This window comes from Bos grunniens, chromosome X (assembly GCF_055505025.1).
Source record: "Bos grunniens cultivar Pamir isolate PY7600 chromosome X, Bosgru_T2T1.0, whole genome shotgun sequence".
Lineage (NCBI taxonomy): Eukaryota > Metazoa > Chordata > Mammalia > Artiodactyla > Bovidae > Bos > Bos grunniens.
This window is the reverse complement of record NC_141194.1, coordinates 59,272,538-59,283,310: the sequence shown is the minus strand read 5'-3', so window position 1 is coordinate 59,283,310 and position 10,773 is coordinate 59,272,538. Positions and strand designations below refer to the sequence as shown.

Here is a 10,773-nt window from a genome sequence, read left to right as displayed (position 1 = left end):
TTCTTTATTTGGTTTTTAGTATTTTAACTGATAATACAATTTATTTTGTTTATCTTGTAGTCTACGAGCTTAATAAAATTCCTATTATTTCTAAAATTTATAGTTGCTTCCTTAGAATTTTCTATAAACAAATCTAAGTCATCTGTAAATTGAGAGGTTTTACTCTTCCTTTCCAATCTACCCTTTATTTTTCAGGTGAAAGAATTTTAAGTCACAGTTGTCTTTAAAACCACAAAGACACTATGTTCTTCATATACAATACATTAATACAGATAACTATGCTTTCTTGAAAATGAGTATAGAAAACTTCTTAAAAGAAAATGAACTCCAATATATAGTTTCTGTGAAGTTGCTTGGGAAAAACTCACATCTGAACTGATTCCTAAAACATACCATTCCATTCCACCATTCTGCATCTTTTGGTTCAAAGTATAGAATATTGTCATCAGTATATGCTCCTGCATTCTTACATGTATAATAATACATATATCACTTCAGTTCAGTTCACAGTTTCAAGAGTCTTCTCCAACACCTCAGTTCAAAAGCATCAATTTTACAGCTCTCAGCTTTCTTTATGGTCCAACTCTCACATCTGTACATGACTACTGGAAAAACCATAACTTTGACTACATGGACCTTTGTTGGCAAAGTAATGTCTCTGTTTTTTAATATGCTGTCTAGTTTAGTCATAGCTTTTCTTCCAAGGAGAAAGCATCTTTTAATTTCATGGTTGCAGTCACTATCTGCAGTGATTTTGGAGCCCAAGGAAATAAAGTCTGTCACTGTTTCTGTTGTTTCCCCATCTATTTGCCATAAAGTGATGGGACCAAATGCCATGATCTTCATTTTCTGAATGTTTAATTAGTCTAATACATATATATACTGATTTATTATTTAATGTTCCATTGGTTCATCAGCCTTTCCTGTAGGCTCACCAGTAGGTTGAGTAGGCTGTGTCTTTCTCTGCAGTCTTTCTTCAAGATCTTCCATGAGTAGAGATACATCATCATCACCATATGCCAGAAATTCCAAGCCTTTACCAATTCCATTGAGAACATTCTTTGTAGTTAGATCCTGTTCTGCAGGCAGTGTCTCTCAGAAGGCATCCAGACCATGTTTACCCAGTTCATTCAAATTGCACTCCAAAAACTTTGACATATATCTCTCCAAGTAAGTACAAGCTGATTGAGAATGGGCTCCAGTGGACATAGCCCTGCAGTCAAAATAGTTAACAGCTGGACAAATTTGGAAAATGTGAGGGCCCGTATCATAATCAACAATGAGCAGTCCAACATCATATGGTCTCCAGCCATATCACTGGGTTAGTATCTGGGTTTTGCTTCCAATTAGATATACAAGACAAGGCATAGGAATAGGTCTGTCAAACACAAATCTGGAATCCAAACATCCCTTGTACATACAATTACATAACATCTAGCATCAGCAGTAAGTCCTGCAACTGAAATAGCAATACTGTTATCAACAAGGAACATTTTTTTTCTGATGACCTGCAAGTTCTGGTTGTGCTCTTTTCAATGCAACCAACACTGAATGAGGTGTTTGTTTTTTTTTTTTTAATTTCAGATAAAAAACAGTGGCTGAACCTTGTTTGACAGCTCCATTGCGTATTCAACTTGATGAATCCTGCCCTGAGGACTCCAATCAGTGACATCATTTTCATACCGATTGCAAAACATGGTTACAGTGGGATCCTCGCTTTGGCCTCCTGTAAATCTGCAGATCAAGCACCTGTTATCCATTATTAATATTTCCTCATCTGAACTAACTGTCCTGACTAGAACCTATAGTTTGATGTTGCAAAAAAATGGTGAAAGCAGACATGCTTGTCTTGTCTCTGATTTTAAGTGGAAAACATTGTCTTTCTATACTAAATTTGATGTTAACTGTGTTCCTTGGAGATTCCACTTATCAGGTTGAGGAAGTTCCCTTCTATTCATAGTTATGTGAGTGCTGTTTTATATAAAAAGATAATGGGTTTTACAATTATTTTTAAAAATTTATTTTTAATTGTCAGAAAATGGCTTTACAATGTTGGGCTGGTTTCTGCCATACAAAATCATGAATCGGCCATAAGTATACCTATGTCCCCTCCCTCTTGAAACTCCTTTCCACCCACCACCCTATCCCAGCCCTCTAGGTTGTCACAGAGCACCCGGTTGAGCTCTCTGTGTTACATAGCAACTACCCACTAGCTATCTATTTTACATATGGTAATGTATATGTTTCAATGTAGCTCTCTCAATTTGTCCCAACTTCTCCTTCCCAGCTGTGTCCACACGCCTTTTCTCTATGTCGGTGTCTCTATTTCTGCCCTGAAAATAGGTTCATCACACCATTTTTTTTTCCTAGCATATATATATGCTTTAATATACAATATATGTTTTTCTCTTTCTGACTTACTTCACTCTGTATAACAGGCTGCAGGTTCATCCACCTCAGTTCAGCTAACTCACATCTTTTCCATTTCATGGCTGAATACTATTCTATTGTATATATGTACCACCACTTCTTTATACATTCATCTTTGTAAATAGTGCTTCAATGAACAAGTTGGGGTACACATGTAGAACACAATTGGAGTACATGTGTCTTTTAGGATTCTGATTTTCTCAGGGTATATACCCAGTAGTGGGATTGCTAGGTCATATGGTAGCTTTATTCCTAGTTTTTAAGGAATCTCCATACTATTCTCCATAGTAGCTGTATCAGTATACATTCCTACCGACAGTGCAAGAGAGTCCCCTTTTTGCCACACCCTCTCTAGCATTTACTGTTTGTAAATTTTTGAATTATGGCCATTCTGACTGATGTGAAGTGATACCTTATTGTAACTTTCATTTGCATTTCTTTAATAATGAACAATGCTGAGCATCTTTTCATGTATTTATTGGCCATCTGTATTTATTGGAGAAATGTCTGTTTAGGTCTCCCACCCATTTATTGACTGAGTTGTTTGTTTTTCTGATATTGAGCTTCATGAGTTGCATGTATATGTTGGGGATCAATCCTTTCAGTTGTTTGATTCACAGTTATTTTCTCCTATTCTGAGGGTTTTAGTTCCATCTTGTTTATAGTTTCCTTTGCTGTAAAAAAAGGTTTTAAGTTTCATTAGGTCTTAGTTGTTGTTGTTCTTTTTTTAAATTTTAGTTACTCTTGGATCTGCGTCAAGGGCGATCTTGCTTTGAATATTGTTAAAGAGTGTTCTGATTTTCCACTAATTTTCACAATATTTATTCTTTCAATCCAAGAACATAATATAGCTCACCATCTGTTTGCACTGTCTTTGATTTCTTTCATTAGTTTCTTATAGTTTTATGCATGCAGGTCTTTTGTAGGTGAGTTTATTTTTGTTTGTAGGTAGGTTAAACTTTAGATAGGTTTATTTCTAAGTATTTTATTATTTTTGTTGCAATGGTAAATGGAATTTTTTTTCATTATATTTTTCTTTCTGATTTTTCCTTGCTAGTGTATAGGAATACAAAGGATTTATGTGTAATGATTATGTGCAACTACACTAAATTCATTGATGAGCTCTAGTAATTTTCTTGTTTTATCTCTAGTTTTCTATGTATAGTATCCTGTCTTCTGCAAATAGTGAGAGTCTTACTTATATTTTCTAGCCAGAATTTCCTTTATTTCTTTTTTCTTCTCTGATTGCCATGGCTAAGACTTTCAAAACTATGTTGAATAATGGTGAGAGTGGGCACCCTTGACTTTTTTCCTGATGGTAGAGGAAATTTTGCTTTCAGTTTTTCACCATTGAGGACATTGCTGTAGGTTTGTCATATATTGCCTGTGTTATGTTGAGGTAAGTTTCTTCTATGCCCATTTTCTAAAGCATTTTTGTAATAAATGGATGTCAAATATTGTCAGATGTTTGTCTGCATCTGCTGAGATAACCATAAGATTTTATCTTTCAATTTGATAATATAGTGTATCACAATAATTAATTTGCATATATTGAAGAATTTTTGCATCCCTGGGATAAATCCCACTTGATCACCACATAGGAAACTTTTAAAGTGTTATTGGATTCAGTTTGCTAGTGTTTTGTTTAAGATTTTGGCATCTGTGTTCATGATTGATATTGGCCTGTGATTTTATTTTTCTGTGATATCTTTTTCTGATTTTTGTATCAGGAGGTTGGTGGCCTCATAGAATGAGTTTGGGAGTGTTCCTCCCCCTGCAATTTTTTGTAAGAGTTTGAGAAGAATTGATGTTATGTCTTCGCTACACATTTGATAGAACTCACCTGTGAAGCCATCTGAACCTGGTCATTTCCTTTTTGGGATCGTTTTGATCACAATTTTTATTTTAGTGATTTTCATTGGTCTTTTCATAATTTCTATTTCTTTATGGTTCACTCTTAGAAGGTTATACTATTCTAAGAATTTGTCTATTTCTTCCAGGTTCTCCATTTTATTGGCATATAGTTGTTCATAGTAGTCTCTTATGATCTTTTTATTTCTGTTGTCCATTTTAACTTCTTTTTCATTTTTAATTTTATTGATTTGATTATTTTGCCTTTTTTATTAATGAGTCTGGCTGATGGTTTGTAGATTTTGTTTATCTTCTTAAAGAACCTGCTTTTAGCTTTATTGATCTTTGCTATTGTTTTCTTCATTTTGTTTTCATTTATTTCTGCTCTGCTCTTCATGATTCCTTTTCTTCTACTAATTTTGGGATTCTTGTCCTTTTACTAGTTGCTTTAGGTATAAGCTTATGTTGTTTACTTGATGGATTCCTCGTTTCTTGAGGTAGACTAGTATTGCTATAAATTTTTCCCTTATCACTGCTTTTGCTGCATCCCATAGGTTTTGGATGATCATGCTTTCATGGTCATTTGTTTCTAGATAATTCTTAATTTCCTTCTTCAGTAAACTCCTGGTTATTTAGAAAAATATTGTTTAGCCTCCATGTGTTTTTTATAGTTTTTATTTTTTACAGTTTTTATTCTTTTAGTTCATATAACATTTTGGCCAGAAAAGATATTTGATATGATTGAAATTTTCTTAAATCTACCCAGGCTTGATTTATGATCCAAGATGTGATATATCCAGGGGACTGTTCTAAGTACACTTGAGAAAAAAAGTGCATTCTGATGCTTTTGGATGGAATGTCCTGTAGTTACCAATGAAATCTATCTGGTTTAATGTATCATTTAAGGCTTGTGTTTCCTTATTAATTTTCTGTCTTGATGATCCATCCATTGATGTAAGTGGGGTGTTTAACACCTCTACTGTTGTTGTGCTCCTGTTGATTTCCCCTTTAACATCTGTTAACATTTTCCATATATACTAAGGTGCTCCTATGTTGGGTACATAAATATTTACATTTGTTATGTCTTCTTGAATTGAATCTTAGATCATTATATAGTTTTCTTCCTTGCCTCTTGTAATATTATTTATTTCAAAGTCTCTTTTGTCTGATATGAGAATTATTTTTCTGGTTTTCTTTTTGTTTCCATTTGCATGGAATATCTTAAACATCTCCTCACTTTCAGTCTGATGTATCTCTAGTTTTGAAATGGGTCTTTTGCAGACAACATACATGTGTGTCATGTTTTTGTATCCATTCAGCCAGTCTATACCTATTGTTTGGAGTACTCAATTCATTTATATCTAAATTAATCATTGATATATATATATATATATATATATATATATATATATATTCCATTGGCATTTTTAATTTTGGAGGTTTGTTTTTGTAGGTCTTTTTTATTCTCTTATGTGTCTTATCTGGGAAAATCTCTTTAGCATTTGTTTTACTGCTGGTTTGATGGTGCTGAATTCTATTTAACTTTTGCTTGTCTTTAAAGCTTTTTTATTTCTCCATTCATTCTGAATGAGACCCTTGCTGGGTAAAATAATCTTGGTTGCAGTTTTTTTCCTTTTCATTACTTTAAATTTATTCTTCTGTTCTCTTCTGGACAGTAGGAAGTCTGCTGAAAAATCAGCTATTTACCTTATAATTACTTTGTATGTTACTTTTCCCTTGCTTCTTTTGATATTTTTCTTTGTGCCTCATTCTTGTTAGTTTGATTAATATGTGTCTCAATGTGTTTTTCTTTGGGTTAATCCTGTTAAGTCTGTTTTCACTTTTTGGACTTGATTGACTATTTTATTTCCCATGATAGGAACGTTTGACTATAATCCCTTCTAATAATTTCTCAAAGAATTTCTCCTCTTTCTGGGACCCCTATAATTCAAACATTGGTGTATTTAATATTGTCTCAGAGTTCTCTAAGACTGTCCTCAGTTCTTTTCATTTCTTTCTTTATTCTGATCTTCATCAGTGATTTCCACCATTCTATATTTCAACTCACTTATCCATTCTTCTCCTTCAGTTTTTCTGCTACTGATTTCTTCTAAAATATTTTTAATCTCAGTGTTGTTCATCACTGTTTATTCTTTCTTTCTTTTAGGCTCATGTTAAATGTATTAAAAGATTCTTGAATTTTCTCCATTTCATTTTTAGATTTTGGAACATCTTTACTATCATTATTAAGAATTTGTTTTTACGTATTTTGGCTATTTCCTCTTTGTTTATTTGTTCTTGTGTATTTTTATCTTGCTCCTTCATCTGCATGATATTTCTGTCTCTTCATTTTGTCTAACTTACTGTGATTGAGGTCCCCTTTCCTCAGGGTGTAGGGTCATAGTTCTTGCTTTTTGTCTCTTCCTCTGGTCTGTGAGGTTGATCCAATGGCTTCTGCTGGCTTCCTGTTGAAAGGAATTTGTGCCTGCATTCTCATAGGATGAGGTGGGTTTTCTTTCTCTGATGGTCATGGCTGTGTGAAGTAGTGTGTTATGGGTTGTCTGTGGGCAGCCTGGCTGTTAATGATTGGGTTTGTGTTCCTGTCCTGATTTTTGTTGTTTCAGTGAGGCAGGCAGGGCTGGGTGTATAGGCCATTGGGTGGTTCTGGATCTTGAATTCAGGCAGAGGAACTTGTGGTAGATTTAACACTCCCTGTGGCCAGGAGTTGTCTGGGGGTCTAGCATCCTAGACTCAGCATATCCACCTCTGAGGCTCAGGTTTGTCTTCTGATCAGGAAACCAAGACCCTGCTTCACTTCAGTTCAGTTCAGTCTCTCAGTCGTGTCTGACTCTTTGCAAATCCATGAATTGCACCATGCCAGGCCTCCCTGTCCATCACTGATTCCTAGAGTTCACCCAAACTCATGTCCATCAAGTCAGTGATGCAATCTAGCCATCTCATCCTCTGTCATCCCCTTCTCCTCCTGCCCCCAGTCCCTCCCAGAATCAGAGTTTTTTCCAATAAGTCAACTCTTTGCATGAGGTGGCCAAAGTACTGGAGTTTCAGCTTTAGCATCATTCCTTCCAAAGAAATCCCAGGGCTGATCTCCTTCAGAATAGACTGGTTGGATCTCCTTGCAGACCAAGGTACTCTCAAGAGTCTTTTCCAACACCAAAGTTTGTGAACTTCAATTCTTCGGTGCTCAGCTTTCTTCACGGTCCAACTCTCACATCCATACATGACCACAGGAAAAACCATAGCCTTGACTAGACGGACCTTTGTCGGCAAAGTAATGTCTCTGCTTTTCAATATGCTATCTAGCTTGGTCATAACTTTCCTTCCGAGGAGTAAGCATCTTTTAATTTCATGGCTGCAGTCACCATCTGCAGTGATTTTGGAGCCCAAAAAATAAAGTCTGACACTATTTCCACTGTTTCCCCAACTATTTCCCATGAAGTGATGGGACCAGATGCCATGATCTTCGTTTTCTGAATGTTGAGCTTTAAGCCAACATTTTCACTCTCCACTTTCACTTTCATCGAGACTTTTTAGTTTCTTTTCACTTTCTGCCATAAGGGTGGTGTCATCTGCATATCTGAGGTTATTGTTATTTCTCCTGGCAATCTTGATTCTAGCTTGTGATTCTTCCAGCCCAGCGTTTCTCATGATGTACTCTGCATATAAGTTCAATGAGCAGGGTGACAATACACAGCCTTGACGTACTCCTTTTCCTATTTGGAACCAGTCTGTTTTTCCATGTCCAGTTCTAACTGTTGCTTCCTGACCTGCATATAGGTTTCCCAAGAGGCAGGTCAGGTGGTCTGGTATTCCTATGTCTTTCAGAAATTTCCACAGTTTAGACCCTGCTACTTGATGGACATGAGTTTGAGTGAACTCCAGGAATTGGTGATGGACAGGGAGGCCTGGCGTACTGCAATTCATGGGGTCGCAAAGAGTCAGACACGACTGAGCGACTGATCTGATCTGACTTGAACCAAGCATTAATCATGGCAATGAGAGTGAAAGTATTAGTCACTCAGTCCTGTTGACTCTTGAAATCCCATAGAGGAGCCCACCAAGCTCCTCTGTCGATGGTAAGAATACTGAAATGGGTTGTCATTTTTTTCTCCATGGGATATTCCCAGTGCAGGGATTGAACGGGGTCTCCTGCATTGCAGACAGATTCTTAACCGTCTTAGCTACCAGGAAAGCCCTAGTCATGGCAATAATGAGTATTAAAACAAATAAACAAAAGAAAACCCACCAATAAACAAGAAAAATAATTGAAATCCAGACAATGGTAAAAGCAAAATCAGACAAAGTGAATCAAAAGCAGGGGAACACACATGCACACACAAGGAGCCAAAGCAAACCAAAGAAAACAAATTAGAAAACAGTGATCTGATGAACAAAAGAAACCAAAATGATACTCACCAATTAAAAACAAAGCTATCTAAAACAAATCCAAACAGAGTGTCACCTGAGGAATAAAGCAATGAAAACAAAACAAAAATGATTTAAAGAAATAGCAAAGCAAAGTTAAACACAAGCATATAGAAATATATATATATATATATATTAAAGAAAAAGTGCAACAATAAAGAACCAAAAAAATCCAAATAAAACAACAAACAAAAACACAGAATAGCATAAAATCAAAATAGAACTATATAACAAAAATGTGACTAAAATATTCCCCAAAGCCTAAATAGAATAATAATAATAATACAACAACCACAACAGAGAAAAAAGAATGGAGAAAAAATAGAAAAAAAAATCCAGAACTAACAATATAATATACCAAAACATAAAAATAACAATAAATATGTTCCTAGAGTCTCAACTCTCAAAACGCTTGCCCCTGCTGTGAGCCACAGCACGTCTCTGCCTTTCTGGGAGGCCCTTTAGTACTGGGGAGGGCTGTTCTCTAGACCTGCTGTGAGGTCACCTCAGACTTTAATTTGGCCTTACTTCCACTTGTGCTTGCCTCTAATGTCCACAGCTGCCAGAACTAGAGCATTTTCTTTTGTGGGAACATTCACTGTCCTTTTACATATTCCTTGCAGACAGAGTCTACCTAGTTGTTCATGTGGATTTAATCTGCACCTTGTACAACTGATGGAAAAGTTTTTGCTTCTCTTCCTTAGTTGTTCTGCCCCTGGAGTTCAATTGTGGTTTTATCCCCACTTTAGCATGTGGGTCATCCACATGGGTTTTACTCCTGAGGCTGCCCTGGAGGAGTTGGACCTGCTCCAGTGAGGACTGGGCATGGAGGTGGCATGATTGCTTGGATCACAGGAATCTTGGCAGCACCAGGTGTATAGGGAAGCTAGTGGCCATAGGTGCATAAGATATGACTCTGTTATGATTCTTTTCTAGCCTCAGGCAGCTGACACTCAAAGGGCCTCACTGGCTGGTCCTTCTCTATTGCTGGGCACATCAGGTACTCAAAGGGCCACCCTCCCTGGGGTCTTTGTCTATTCCTCAGCTCCTGGCACTGGCATGTGGATAGAGACAGCCTACAATGATGGTTCCACCCCTTGTGTGTGACTCAGCAATAGCACCATGCTTCTATGGCTGCCCAGCTTTCCTCCAAAGTCATTCCTTGCCATGGTTTTCCTCCCCCTCATACTCTCAGGCCATCTCACTGCAGTAAACAACAGTCCTTGCCCTGGGATTGTTGCATATTAAATTAATATTCTTGATAGTATGTTATCTTTTAGTATGCTGGTAAATTCAGTTTGCTAGTATTTTGTTGAGCATTATTTGTATCTATATTCATAAGGAATATTCATCTGTAGCTTTCCTTTTTCTGATTCCGCGCCCCCCCTGAATATGGCATCATTATACTACTGGCCTCATAGAATAAGTTGAAGTGTGTCCCTCTTTTTCTACTTTTGGAAAAGTTTATGAAGAATCAGTGTGATGGTTGATTTACTTGATTATTGATTTTTAATTCAAGATCTATTTAATTTTCAATCAAGTCTTTTGTCAATTTCAGTAGTTTTTCTTTTTAGTATTTTTAGGTATTTGTCTATCCCATTGCATTTATCTGATTTATTAGCATACAGTTGTTCATAGGATTCTCACATAATTCTTTTTTATTTTTGTATGGACATTACTGATGTCCCCTCATTTACTCCTTATTTTTGTAATTTGTGTCTTATCGTTTTTGTTGTTTAGTGTGTCAGTTTTGTTGATCTCATCAAAGAAACAGCTTTGGGTTTCATTGATTTTATATTGTTTTTCTCTTTTTCATTTATTTCCACCTTTATATTGATTATTTTCTCCCTTCTGCTTGTTTCGTATTTGCTTTACTCTTTTTCCAGTTTCTTAAGTTGGGTAGTTAGTGATTTTAGAATGTTCTTTTTTTTAATTGTATGTGGTTATGCACAAGTTTCCTTGCATTCTTCAAGTTTTGGTATGTTGTATTTTTGTTTTAATTAATCTCAAAATACTTTCTAACTTTTCTTGTGATTTTGCCTTTTATAC

At 36.0% G+C, this 10,773-nt stretch overlaps 1 pseudogene; it reads right to left on the bottom strand.

The window, feature by feature from the left end:
• Window positions 1-894: 894 nt before the first annotated feature.
• On the bottom strand, window positions 895-1,697 carry LOC147340543 (proteasome subunit alpha type-1 pseudogene; annotated as a pseudogene).
• Between the last annotated feature and the right edge of the window lie 9,076 nt (window positions 1,698-10,773).